This window comes from Cetorhinus maximus, chromosome 23 (assembly GCF_964194155.1).
Source record: "Cetorhinus maximus chromosome 23, sCetMax3.hap1.1, whole genome shotgun sequence".
Classification (NCBI taxonomy): domain Eukaryota; kingdom Metazoa; phylum Chordata; class Chondrichthyes; order Lamniformes; family Cetorhinidae; genus Cetorhinus; species Cetorhinus maximus.
In genome coordinates, this window is record NC_135901.1 from 42029785 (window position 1) to 42044667 (window position 14883).

Here is a 14883-nt window from a genome sequence, read left to right on the forward strand (position 1 = left end):
TGACTCCCAGCTGACGTTGTTTCTGCAGTTAAATAGTTAACTTTGAATATCGATCCCAATTTAATCCTCGGAGCAAAATCTGCAACTTTAAATCAGCTGCAGAAGAGAAAGAAATTTCTTGTGTTCATTTATCATCTTTCACACCCTCAGAAAATCCCAAAGTGATTCACAGTCAATGATGTATTTTGGAAGGAAGAATGAGGAGAAGCAGAATAAAGTAAATGGTACAATTTTTAACAGAGTGCAGCAACAGGGTGACTTAAGAGTGTATGTACACAAATATTTATATGTGACAGGACAAGTTGATCAAGCTGTTTAATAAAAAGCTAATGGGGTCCTCAGTTTATTCATGGAGACATGGAGAACAAAAGCATGAAAGTTATCCTGAATCTTTACAAATCAATGATTATTCCTCAGCTGAAATATTGTGTTCAATTCTGAGCACCACACTTTAGGAAAGATGTCAAGGCCTTGGAGAGGGTGTGGGGAAAATTTCCCAGAATAGTATCAGGGATAAGGGGTTTCAGTTCTGTGGAGAGACTGGGATTATTCTATTTTGAGCAGAGAAAGTTAAGAGGTGATTTAATTGAAATGTGGACATTTTTGAGGAGTTTCCCTCCACATAGGGAGAAGTAGTTTTGATTGGCAGGATGGTTGGTAACCGCTGATCACAGCTTTAAAATAACACTGTGTCTCCTGTCAATGTAAAATATCTGTCTGCACATGCTCAGTGGTCCATGCAGATGTCACTCTGCTGCTCCCAGTCTGTCAGAAAGCCTCTAAATAGAAACATGTGTATCCTTCAGAAACAGCAGCTTCCCACTTTGTTACACAGCACAAGGGAGGAGAAATAGAGAGTATGGAGTGAGAGACAGTTTCAGAATGAGTCAGGGCTGAGTCACAGATGGTCAGACAAAGTATCGGTTCCAGAAAACCCTGTAAAGCCTGGTTTCACCTAGAAAACCTCTATTGGAGAGACAGAAGATGCAGTCTCATCTCTGACTGATATTGTATCAGAGACAAACACAGTATTAATCTCGCACTCAGGGGCAGTGCCAGCCAGTGATAAAATGTCCCATATTTGACCCTCTCTTACCTGTTGTAATCTCTGCAGATTTCAGAGAGAAAGGTCTTTCACTCACAAATCCAAACCTGCGCTAGACATGGCCCCTTCCCCACTCTCTGCAATAAACAGAGGGAATGTCCCTGTCTCTTCAGAACCCGGGATGTGTCCGGGTGCAGTCAAAGTTTCTGTCCATTTCCTTTTTCACAGATTCAGGGTGAGAGTCTGTGAAACAGTGAACATGGTGGAGAAACAGTGCATGTGTGGCATTGGCAGCAAACACAGCCTTAAAATAACTGGCAATAAATGCACGGTGGAGATGAGGTGAAATGCCTCAGGAAGTGGCCAGACTGACAAATGCCATTTTCTTCAGAAGTTCAGGGTCAAGGATACGAGCCTGTCCAAGAGAAGGATAGCTTCATCGACACCTTCCTGACTGTCACTGGAATGCCCATGGATGCCAGTTTTTCTTTATTCTTTCATTTTCATCAAGGTCAGCATTTGTTACCCATCCCTAATTGAACTGAATGCCTTGCTAGGGAAGTTAAGCAGCAACCACATGTAGGCCAGACCAGGTGAGGATGGCAGATTTCTTTCTGAGGACATTAGTGAAGCAGATGGTAGCTGAGACCATTTCCTAGAATCAATTAATTTAAGTTAAATTCCACCAGCTGCTATGTTGGGATTTGAGCCCATGTCCCTAGAGAGATTGTTATTCCAGTGACAATATCACTGCACCAGTATCTCCCTCGAGGATTGATTTATTCGATTGAGCAACACCCAGGGTAAGTTATTTCAATTCCAAGTTGGTACTGTGATTTTATTCTAAGTGGGGCATCCCATTAATTACCATTCTATCTCATTCATGAGCCCTAGAGGAACCTCACTGATTAATTCAATTTTCAGAATACTGTTTGAAGATCAGAGACAGAAGTAGTTGCAATCAGTTTGGAGATAACTCCCATATCTCCCATTCTCAAGCATTTTATCTTGAAAGATAACAAATGGAATGAAGCCAAATCTTTAAAGTGGCAAAGTCTGTAGTTCAAATTGTCAACGTACTGTCAATGGAAAGAGTTAACTTCACTGCTTCTTTGCAAAAGGGTGGATCAAACATTTACAAATATGCACAATTGTGTCAACTTTACATAACTTTATTTTCAGGTCAAAGATGAACCAAACATCATTTTAATCTGCTTTTAAAATCTTTTGCTTTTTTCTCAGTTTTTCTTCAGGCATCTTTCCAAATAAGTGCAAAAAAAAAACTGAAGAAAAGTAGAACTGGAAAAGTTTCCTTTCACAGATAAACAAAAACTTCAACTTTCTGAGACTAAAAAGAGTTAAAGAGGGTGGAGTGTCCCACAGCTTGTGAGCTCCAGAACATAACCTCAAGGCTGAAGCTTATCTTTAGGGAATCAAACTTTTTGATGCCTTTTACAATTGTACAAATTCATTGTGATTCATACTTAAAGGTTTACTTTCACTCAGTAATTATAACCTTTCACTTTTCTCAGCACAGAAGCTGGCAGCATTTTAGATTCAATCCCAATTGTGCACTTCTCTTGTAGCTGGTGTATGGAGAAGATCATGTCCACTGTAGATCTGCCAGCACAGAAACCGCACTGTGCTTCTGGATACACTCGCTCTGCAAGTAGATGGAGTCTTTTAAGCCTGACCCTAGTGAAGGACGTCCCTGTGATGCTGAGGAGTGAGATGTCCCTGTAAATGTGATAATCTCCTCTGTCACTCTTGTTTTTGTATAATGTGAGGACCTTTGCATCACTCATGTTGTGTGGAATGGATCCTACCTCCCAACAGAGGAGGGGGAGCTCATGAGCTGTGACAGTAGATGGGACTTTCCGGGTTGGGGCATTTCAGCTGGAATTCCATCCTTGCTGAGTGTCTTTCCACTTGCTAAACAATCAACGGCCTTTTCGAGCTCAGGTGATGAGGGTTCCTCATCCAACTCAACCTTGCAGGAAGCTACAAGAGAGAGTCAAATGGAGACTGGGAGATGTCTGTTCGACAGGAACACAGCTCACAGTCGTGTTCACCCCAGTGGACATCTATTTACTTCTGTCAGTGAGAACTTTGCCATCTGCTTATTTCAGGGGCAACTTTGGTGATGGTCGGGCCAAGCACCCTCCTGATCCCATCATACACAGCACGTAGATTTCCATTGTCACAGGCAGTTTGGATTTCTTTACGTTGGCTGATCCAGTGTTTATTTACACAGTATCTCCCTGTCTTTTATACAACTGTCTCAGCTAATTACACAATGCTCTAGCTGTTGGGTTTATGTTGTAATCGGGTAGACTTTGCTTTTTGCTTCAATGTCAGATTCATCTCTGCTGAGTAGGTCTCAAGCCAGTCTTTGTTGTGGGTACCACCTTTACCAAATGTTGCTGCTGCTGGGTCAGAAACGATTGAACTCAGCAACTTCCAAGATCCATCAATATCAATGTTGTTTGATGAAGCTTTTGTCGATGTACCTGTAAATATTTCACTATTTTGTTTATGTTCCTTGATAATTAAGTTTCACCAATATAAAATGCAATATAAAAGTAGGGAAGTTTTACAGCAGCTGTACAGGGCCTTGATGAGACCGCATTTGGAATATTGTGTACAGCTGTGGTCTCCTTATTAGAAATTGATATAATTGCATTGAAAACATTCAGAGAAGGTTCACTCAACTCATCCCTGAATCTTCTGAAGAAAATTTGACCTTTACCCATTGGAGTTTAGAAAAATGAGAGGTGATCATATTGAAACAGATAAAATCCTAAGGGCACAAAAACAAAAAATGCTCACAAAACTCAGCAGGTCTGACAGCATCCGTTGGGAGAATGACAGAGATAAAGTTTCGAGTCCGTATAACTCTTCTTCAAATCCTGAGGGGATTTGATAGGGTAGATAGCAGGAGGATGGTTCAGCTTGTGGGACACACTAGAACGAGGGGTCACAGTTTAAAAATATGTGGTCTACAATTTAAGACGGAGTTGATGAGAAATCAAAGACCCTTCTCTCAAAGGGTCATTGTTATGTAGAATTATTTTCTACAGAAAGCAGTGGGGGCTGGGTCATTGAATGTATTCAGAGCTGAGTTAGACAGATTATTGATAAACAACAGAGTCAAGGATTATGGGGGACAGACAGGAAAGTAGAGTTGATACCACAACCAGATCAGCCATGATCTAATTGAAGGCTGAAGCAAACTCAAAGAGCTGTATGGCCTCCTCCTGCTCCTAAGTCTTATGTTCCTATATGTCTCTATAATGAAGGTATCACCGTGAAGAATGTGCAAGTCAGTAAGAATTGTCAGCAAGGATTAATCAGCACTTTCTAATTGGAGATGTTCATCAGTGGAACCTCTCAGACACCGAATTGTAGAGTTTGCACTAAAGATGAATTTAAGATTAAATTACAAGTTCATAACTTTATTGAAACCAAGTTCCTGTCGAGAATTCCTGAATTAAGGGGCGAGATCACAGATGGTGCTTTCAGAAAGCAACAATGCGGCCATGAAAATCAATGACATACCCAGAGTATAAAACTCCAGCCAGTTATAGGGTTGATAACATCAACACAAACAGACCAAATACAGTCAGACTATCAGTCCTGCATGTGATTAAGACCAGCAATAACAGCAGAATCCAACCCCTACCCCTGCTGGTGTCTCAGCAGCTGGATAACCAATGGAATCCCTTCCTGCAAGTGAACGGCCTCTCTCCAGTGTGAACTCGCTGGTGGGCTGTGAGGTTGCCTGAATACCTGAACCTCTTTCCACAGGAAGTGCAGCTGAATGGCTTCTCCTCAGTGTGAATTCGCTGGTGAGTTACTTGTCACAGGGTTCCTAGTCTCTGACCTGGACTTGCAGCCACAGTATTTATTTGGCGATTCCAGATCAGTCTCTGGTCAAGTTACCCTCAAGTGGTGGACTCAGTGATGATAATGCCATTGAACACCAAAGGGTGATGGTTGTATTCTCTCTTGTTGGAGATGATCATTGCCTGGCACTTGTCTGGCACGAATGTTACTTGCCACTTCTCAGCCCAAGCCTGGATATTCTCCTGGTCTTGTGGCATTTGGACATGGACTGCTTCAGCATCTGAGGAGCCACGAATGGTGTGGAACATTGTGCAATCATCAGCGAACATCCCCACTTCTGACCTTATGATGGAAGGAAGGTCATTGATGAAGCATTGGTTTAGCCGAGGACATTATCCTAAGGAACTCCTGCAGTGATGTTCTGGGGCTGAGATGACTTACCTTCAACAATGGCAATAATCTCCCATTGTGCTAGGTATGACTCCAAACAGCAGAGAGTTTTCACCCTCATTCCATTTACTCCAGTTTTGCTAGGGCTCATTGATGCCACACTTGGTCAAATGCTGCCATGATGCCAAGGACAGTCACTCTCACCTCATCTCTGGAGCTCAGCTCTTTTCCCCATGTTTGAACCAAGGCTGTAATGAGGACAGGAGCTAAGTGGACCTGGCGGAACCTAAACTGAGCATCAATGAGCAGGTTATTGCTGAGCAAGTGCCGCTTGACAACACTATTGATGTCCCCCTCCTGGATGTGACAGGACTGCAGAGCTTAGATCTGATCCATTGGTTGTGGGTTTGCCTAGCTTTGCCTATCACTTGCTGCATAAGCTGTTTGGCATGCAAGTAGTCCTGTGTTATAGCTTCACCACCTTATTTTTAGGTATGCTCGATGCTGCTCCTGGCATGCCCTCCTGCACTCTTCATTGAACCAGGGTTGATTCCCTGGCTCTATGACAATGTTAGAGTGGGAGTTATGCCGGGCCATGAGGTTACAGATTGTGATTCAGTACATTGCTGCTGCTGCTGATGGCCCACAGCACTTCATGGCTGCCCAGTCTGTTTGAAATCTATTCCATTTAGCATGGTGATAGTGCCACACAACACGATGGAGGGTATCCTCAATGTGAAGATGGGACTTCATCTCCACAAGGGCTGTGTGGTGGTCACTCTTACAGGTACTGTCATGGACAAATGCCTCTGCAGGAGGCAGGTTGGTGATGATGTATGTTTTTCCCTCCTGTTGGTTCACTTAGCACCAGCCACAGACCCAGTCTAGCAGCTATGTCCTTTCGGACTTGCCCAGCTCAGTGTGTAGTGGGGCTACCGAGCCACTCTTGGTGATGGACATTGAAGTCCCCCACTCAGAGTACATTCTGCACCCTTGCCACCCTCAGTGCTTCATCCAAGTGGTGTTCAACATGGAGGAGCACTGATTCATCAGCTGAGGGAGTGCGGTACATGGGAATCAGCAGGAGGTCTCCTTGGCCATGTTTGACCTGGTGCCACAAGACTTCATGGGGTCCGGAGTTGGTGTTGAGGACTCCCAGGGCAACTCCCTCCCGACTGTATATCACTGTCCTGCCACCTCTGCTGGGTCTGTCCTGCATCTGGGACAGGACAAACCCAGGGATGGTGAGGTTGAATGTGTTCGTGTTTCAGAGCATCTACTTTGGTTTAAAATCTCTTTCACAGGCAGAACTTTGAAACGGTTTCTTATCAGAATGAACAGGTTGATGTGGAGTCAAGTGGGATGACTGAGTGAATCTCTCCCACACATGGAACAGGTGAACAGTCTCTCCCCAGTGTGAGTGCACTGGTAGATACTGAGTTCACATGATCACCTGAACCCAGTCCCACAGCGAGAGCACCTGAACGGTCTCTTGTCAGTGTGAACATGTTGATAGCACGTCAGCTCCAGAGAACCTTTATAACACTTCCCACAATCCAGACGTTTAAAAGATCTTTGATGAGTGTGAACTCACTGATGTGCCAACAGGTTAGATGAATCAGTGAATCCCTCCCCACACATGGAGCAGGTGGATAACCTCTCCCCAGTGTGAACTCACTGGTGTTGCAGCAGGATGGACAATCACCTGAACCTCTACCCGCAGTGAGAGCAGGTGAATGGAGTGGAACCGGAGTGAATGCAATGGTGAAACATCAGTGAATGTGGGTTTTTAAAGCTCTTGATACATCTAAGCATTTAAACCTCTCTCTGCAGTCTGAACTTGCTGAGTATGTGGAGGCTGGATGGAGAAAGATGTGGGTTCAAGGCTCAGACAAGGGGGGAGTTAAGAGACAGTATGTCTCAGTGGGCTAGTGGGAGGGAAGCAGCAGAAGCAGCTGATTGGATTGTCTCAATCTTAGTGCCAAAGAAGCTCCATGAGCTCCTCACACTTGTTGTTGAGGGTGGAGGAGACAGGCGAGAGGGAGAGCCCTTCAAAAGGAACTAACTTGCGTTAGAGATATTAAAGAGGCTCAACACTGTCTGTTGAACATAAAACTTATTTATTTCACTTTTATTCATAATATTAACACCTATAATTGTGCTGGAGTTTATTAACATCAGCCGAAGCAGACCCCAATGAACATGGGATTCAGTCCTGGATGTGAGTAAGAGCAAAATCCAATTACTGTTGTTGCTTGTGAACTCGTTGGTGTGTCAGCAGGTGAGATGACTGAGTGAATCCCTTCCCACACTTGGAGCAGGTGAATGGTCTCTCCCCAGTGTGAGTACGCTGATGTACAGTGAGGTGAGATGAATGCCTGAACCCAGCCCCACACTGAGAGCACTTGAATGGTCTCTCGTCAGTGTGAACACGTCGATGGGATATCAATTCCCTGGGACGTTTAAAGCAATTTCCGCAGTCTGGGCATTTAAAAGGTCTCTCAGCAGTATGAACATGCTGGTGTCTCAGCAGGTTAAATGACTGGGTGAATCCTTTCCCACACTCGGAGCAGGGGAATGGTCTCTCCCCAGTGTGAGTTCGCTGGTGCACAGTGAGTTGAGATGACCACCTGAACCCAGTCCCACACAGGGAGCACCTGAACGGTCTCTCATCAGTGTGAACACGTTGATGAGATATTAGCTCTCCGGAACTCTTAAAACACATTTCGCAGTCTGGACATTGAAAAGGTCTCTCCCCAGTGTGAACTTGCTGGTGTTTCTGTAGGGTGGATGAATCAGTGAATGCATTCCCACACTCAGGGCAGGCGAACTCTCCAGTGTGAACTCGCTGGTGTTTCGACAAGGTAGATGAGGTAGTGAATCCCTTTCCGCACTCAGGGCAGGTAAATGGCCTCTCCCCAGCATGAACTTGCTGGTGTTGCAGCAGGGTGGATGACCGAGTGAATCTCTTCCCACATTTGGAGCAGGTGAATGGTGTCTCCCCTGTGTGAACCTGCTGGTGTCTCAGCAGGTTGGATGATCGGGTGAATCCTTTCCCACACTTGGAGCAGGTGAACAGCCTCTCCCCAGTGTGAACTCGCTGGTGTGTCAGCAGGGTGGATGAGTGAATGAATCCCTTCCCACACTCAGAGCAGGTGAATGGCCTCTCCCCGGTGTGACTGCGCTGATGAATTTCCAGCTCCGAAGGGGTTCTGAATCCCTTCCCACAGTCCCCACATTTCCACGGTTTCCCCCTGTTGTGACTGTGCTTATGCCTCAACAGGCCAGATGATTGGCTGAAGCCTTGTCCACACACAGAACACGTGTAAAGTTTCTCCCCACTGTGAACACTGCTTTTTCCTTCCATGTTCAAAATCCATTGATGTTCAGGATATGATGAACTAAGTGACTCTGTCAGATTTGGTTGGTGTTTCCTGCCTCAAATTCCAGATCTTCAAAAATCCTGTAAAAAAAAATCATCACTGTAGGTTCAGGATTAAATATTCAGAAGAAACAAATATTACTCCTGGTTTGAGTTTGCTGTATGTAAGTCCTCTCCTTCTAACCCCCTGGAAAAGGAGTTTCCAAAATCCATCCCTGTCAGTCCAGGATAGAAATGAACAACATTCTTTCCTCCTGCTACCTAGACAGGATAACCGCGCATGCGCCCTGCTGCACATTGCCCCCTATAAAGATGGCGGCCGTTACCCCGGGCCTGAGACCTGAAGAGTCTCAGTTGTCGTTTTGGCACAAACACTGGACCGAAAGTTTCTAATTCGGGTCCGGAGGCCTGCACCGGGTGTTTATAAAGTTTCCGAGTCCACACTGACTCCATTTCTCTCCTGCACTCGGCTGTTACTTACCCTTTCCCGCCTCCTTCCTCCTTCAGCTCCCGCACTCCCCGGGCTTCAGGTATAACGACACTGCGCTTGCGCGGGGCGTCAGCTCTCGTGCCCCGCCCCTCGTTCACTCCGATTGGTTGGAGGACCAGCTGCTCACGCTCGGTTCTCCAGTCCCGTCCCCTCTTCCTATTGGTCCGGAGCTGCCGTCAATCAGCCGGGCATTGTGACGGTTTCAGATGGTGAGGGCGGCCACAGACTCAGCCTGACTTGCTGATTCTTGGCAGCATTTTCTGTTTGGGAATTAGAGCTAGAGATGGATGGTCAGTTCCCCTCTGTCCGGGGGGGATTCACACTCATTTCCCTAGTGCACTGATTACCACCTTTACTTTACATGAGAAAGTCCCCGGTTCAATCCCGGCTGGAAGCTTTGTGTTTACAATTGTTACTGAGGAGGAATTAACAGTGAGTTTAGTTTCATGTCGAACAGGGGGACAGTTATTGTCTCATTATTTCAAATCCCCTTCTTCACCTTTGAACAGGGAACGGTAATTCAGAGAAAACTGATCCACTGTGAACCCAAAACAAGATACTGCAGATGCTGGAAATCCGACCTCAAAACAGAAAATGTTGGAAACACTCAGCAAGTCAAACAGCTTCTGTGGAGAGGGAAACAGAGTGAATGTTTCAGATTGGTGATCTTTTATCCAAACTGGAAGAATTTAAAGATTTAATAGTTTACAAATAAGTACAGGGTCAGGGAAAGGAGAGGGGGAGAGGTGGAAAGAACAAGCAGACTTGTGATAGGATGGAAGGCTGGAGTGATTAAATGACTAAGGGGATGATGGTGCGAGGCAACATCGGGTGATCATGAGACAAGGAAATAAACTAATGGGACAAGAGGAGAAACAAAATACAGGTCCAGAGGAAGTATAAATGGTAACAGCAAAATCATCACCAGCACTGACTTTCTGAAAAAAATGGGAGTGGTGGTTTTGATCTGAAATTGTTGATCTGAATATTGAGTCCGGAAGGTTGTAAAGTGTCTAATCAAAGATGAGCTGCTGTTCCTCGAGCTTCCATTGAGTTTCATTGGAACAGTGCAGGAGGCCGAGGACAGAGAAGTCAGAGCGGGAGTGGGGCAGAGGAAAATTAAACTGCAAATGATCAGATCCTCAGGACCACACTCACAGACTGAATGGCGATGTTCCACAAAGCAGTCGCCCAATCAGGAGTTATTCTCCTCAGTGTAGAGGAGACCGAATTGTGAGCAGTGAATAGACAATACTAAAATGCAGGACGTACAAGTAAATCACTGTGTCCTGGAAAGTGTGTTTGAGGAACTGGAACGTGGGAAGGGAGGAGGTGAAAGGGCGGGTGCTGCATCTGCTGTGCTTACATGTAAATCATTCACAGTGATGTTCATAAGACACAAGGTATGGGACCAAGGGTAGCTCATAAGGCCCCTTTGAGCCTGCTCCGTGTTTAAATGATCTTCCACCTTAACTCCACCTTCCTGCCCTATCCCCATATCCATTGATTTCTTTTGAAGCCAAATATTCATGGATTTCCATATTGAATATACTCAAGATGGAGAAAAATAGATTCAATGCAAGTTTTAATCCAGAAAATTTCCAAACAAGGTGCGCAGAAATTGTAAATTCACCTCCTCACTGCTTGGCAATCACGTTAACTGAACTTTATACTGGCCCCGTGCTAAAATCTAGTCATTCTCTGACAGATATTCTTAATGCCATGAATGGTAGATTTAGAATAAAAATCGTGCTCCATTGTGCTGTAAAGGTGAGAGACAACTGTGTAGATGATTCTTAATGTAACAGACTGGCTCATTGGATCTTCTCATTTCATTCCATCTTATTTTCAGCTAATGGGAGAATTCCTGAAATAGAGGATGGTGAATAACAGCTCAAAACCGCAGTCCACTCTCCCACTGTAATACTGATCCTTCCACTATACAGGAATTTGGGACAAGAGTGGATTTGATGCTCAGACTAGCTCTGTCTCTGTATTATAACATTGATTGAGAAGCACCAGAGAAGGTGCAAAAAGATTTACTGGAATGATGCCAGAACAGGAAAATGATATCAGCTCTCAAAGATTGAACAGATTGGAAAGGCTTTCTCTGGTATAGAAAGTGAGGGGTGACCTTATCAAGGCCTTTCAGATAATGAAAGGGTTTCACAGGGTAGACAAATGGAAGATGTCGCAATTGTGGATGGTTGAGGATAAATATAAATTAGTCACTAATAAATCTAACATGCAATTCAGATGCAACTTCTTTAGCCAGAGGTAAAGCGGACTGTAAAAGCTTTTGTAAGTATGTAAAAAAAAGACTAGTGAAGACAAATGTATGTCCCTTATGGTCTGAAACAGGAGAATTTATAATAGAGAACAAGGAAATGGCAGAGGAATTAAACAACTTCTTTAGTTCTGTCTTCATGCAGGGAGATACAAATAACTTCCCAGAAATACGAGGGAGCCAAGGGTCAAGTGAGAGAGAGGATTTGAAGGAAATTAGTATTACTAAAACAAGAGTTCTGGAGAAATTAATGGGACTGAAAGCCGATAAATCCACTGGGCTCGATAATCTACATCCCAGTGTACTAAAGGAGGTGGCCGTGGAAATAATGGATGCGATGGTTCTCTTCTTCCAAAATTCTGTATATTCTGGAACAGTCCCGGCAGATTGGAGGGTGGCACATGTAACCCCACTATTTTAAAAAGGAGGGAGGGAGAAATCAGCGAATTAAAGATCAGTTAGCCTAACATCAGTAGCAGGGCAAATGTAAGAGTCTATTATAAAGGATATGATAACAGGATATTTAGAAAATATTAACAGGATTAGAAAAAGTCAACATGGATTTATGAAAGGGAAATCATGTTTGACAACCCTACTGGAGTTTTTCTGAGGACGTAACTAGCAGAATAGATAGAGGAGAACCAGTGGATGTCGTGTATTTGGATTTTCAGAATGCTTTTGATAAAGTCCCACATCAGAGGTTAGTGTGTAAAATTACAGCACATGGGATTAGGGTAATATATTGGCATGGATTAAGAATTGGTTCATAGACACGAAACAGAGAGTAGGAATAAATAGTTCTTTTTCGGAGTGGTGATTAGTGAGTTACCGCAGAGATCAATGCTTTGGCCACAACCATTCACAATATATATCAATGATTTGAATGGGGGAACCAATGTAATATTTCCAAGTTTGCTGACGACACGAAACTTGGTGGGAATGCGAGTGTTGAGGAGAGTGTTAAGAGGCTTCAAGGCGATTTAGACAGGTTGAGTGAATTGGCAAATACATGGTAGATGCAGTATAACTGGATACGTGTCAAGTTATCCATTTTGGTCAGAAAAACACTGGCAGAGTATTGTTTAAATGGTGAATGATTGGGAAATGTTGATGTTCAAAGGGACCTGGGTGTCCCTGTACACCAATCACTGAAAGCAAACATGCAGGTGCAACAAACAGCTTAGAAGGCAAATGGTATGTTGGTCTTCGTTGAGAGAGGACTTGAGTACAGGAGCAAGGATATCTTACTGCAGCTGTACAGGGCCTTGGTGGAATACTGCGCACAGTTTTGGTCTCCTTACCTAAGAAAGGATATACTCGCCATAGAGGGAGCGAAGCGAAGGTTCACCAGACTGATTCCTGGGATGGCAGGGTTGTTGTATGAGGAGAGATTGGGCCAACTAGGCCTGTATTCACTGGACTTTAGAAGAATGAGAGGAGATCTCATTGAAACATATACAATTCTGACAGGGATGACCAGACTGGGTGAAGGGATGATGTTTCTCCTGGCTGGTGGGTCTAGAACATGGGGTCACAGTCTCAGAATACGGGGTAGGCCATTTAGGATTGAGTTGAGGAGAAACTTCTTGACTCAGAGGGTAGTGAACTTGTGGAATTCTCTACCACAGAGGGATGTGGAGGCCAATTCAGTGAATATATTTAAGAGGGAAAAAGAGAAATTTCTGAACTCTAAAGGCTTCAAGGGACATGGGGAGAGAGCTGGAGTATGACGTTGAGAGAGAGGATCAGCCATGATCATATTGAAAAGCAGAGCAGACTCGAAGGACCGAATGGCCTATACTCCTGTTCCAATCTTCTATGTTTCTATATGTTCAAAATCATGAAGGGGCTGGATAGAGTAGATAGGTCGAAACTATTCCGGCTCGTAACGGGATCGAGATTGGGAGGGCACAGATTTAAAATGATTTGCAAAGGAAGCAAATGTGATGTGAAGAAAGACCTTTTCACACAGCGAGTGGTTCGAGACTGGATGCAGGTTCCATCGAGGCATCCAAGAGGAAAATAGATGATTATTTGAATAGAAACAATGTGCAGGGCTATAGGGGAAAGGCAGGAGAATGGCACTACGTCATGATGCTCATTTGGAGAGCTGGTGTGGACACAATGGGCCGAATAGCCTCCTTCTGCACCATAACAGTTCTCTGAAAATTTCAATTATCCTCCACTTTGAAACATACAGGCACTCGGTAGCTGAAAAGTCTCCACTAAAATAAATAAATAACGAAATAAATCTCTTGCATATTTTGAAGCTGTTTTGTTTTCTCTGTATGACCTTAATATGAAGCTACATGACTAATGTTATTAACGTTTAGGTTGGTAAAAATGAGGAACTGAAGCACAATAACACACACAGACACACACCCGAGACTGACAGACGGAGTGGGTCTCTCAGGAGAGACACACACAGACACACACCCGAGACTGACAGACGGAGTGGGTCTCTCAGGAGAGACACACACAGGCACATACACCGAGACTGACAGACGGAGTGGGTCTCTCAGGAGAGACACACACAGGCACATACAACGAGACTGACAGATGGAGTGGGTCTCTGAGGAGAGACACACGCAGGCACATACACCGAGACTGACAGATGGAGTGGGTCTCTCAGGAGGGACACACACAGGCACATACACCGAGACTGACAGACGGAGTGGGTCTCTGAGGAGAAACACACACAGGCACATACACCGAGACTGACAGACGGAGTGGGTCTCTGAGGAGAAACACACACAGGCACATACACCGAGACTGACAGATGGAGTGGGTCTCTGAGGAGAGACACACGCAGACACATACACCGAGACTGACAGACGGAGTGGGTCTCTAAGGAGGGACAAACTCCCTGAAGGCAAGGATGTCATCAACTTGGCTCAGTTTTTGCCCCATTTTCGGCTGGAAATTTGGTGAATGATTGTAAATGAACGGAAATAAGAAAACAAAGAGTTTTGGGATGGTTTTTGTTCCAATTACCCGATAATTAATTCGGTGGGCACCTGGTTAATATTGGAAATGATGAAGAGTGCAGTTAGCAGAATTCATACCTGTGCATGGAGACCATAAATTTCAAAACCATCACCTTCGCCACTCAGCCACTAATATGCGCCTTGCAATCTGTGCTGTTGGTTGAGACAGAAATCTCAATAGAATTAACAAAAGGAACACTTAGGAAAACGTTTGAGGTGTTGTAGCCCACAGGAGATACAGAACAAGAACTAGAATGTGGGATTAGGCTGGTTTGTTCTTATACTGCCAGCATGGACATGATGGATCGAATGGCCTCCTTCAGGGCCGTAAAGATTTTTAGTTTTCAATGTTTCAATGCTTCAAAATAATCATGCCCACCCGCTTCCCCTGTCTTATGAGTGTTTGCTCAATGAAATGTTTGTAAAAGGTAACGGTGGGGAAGGATTGAGAGTTTT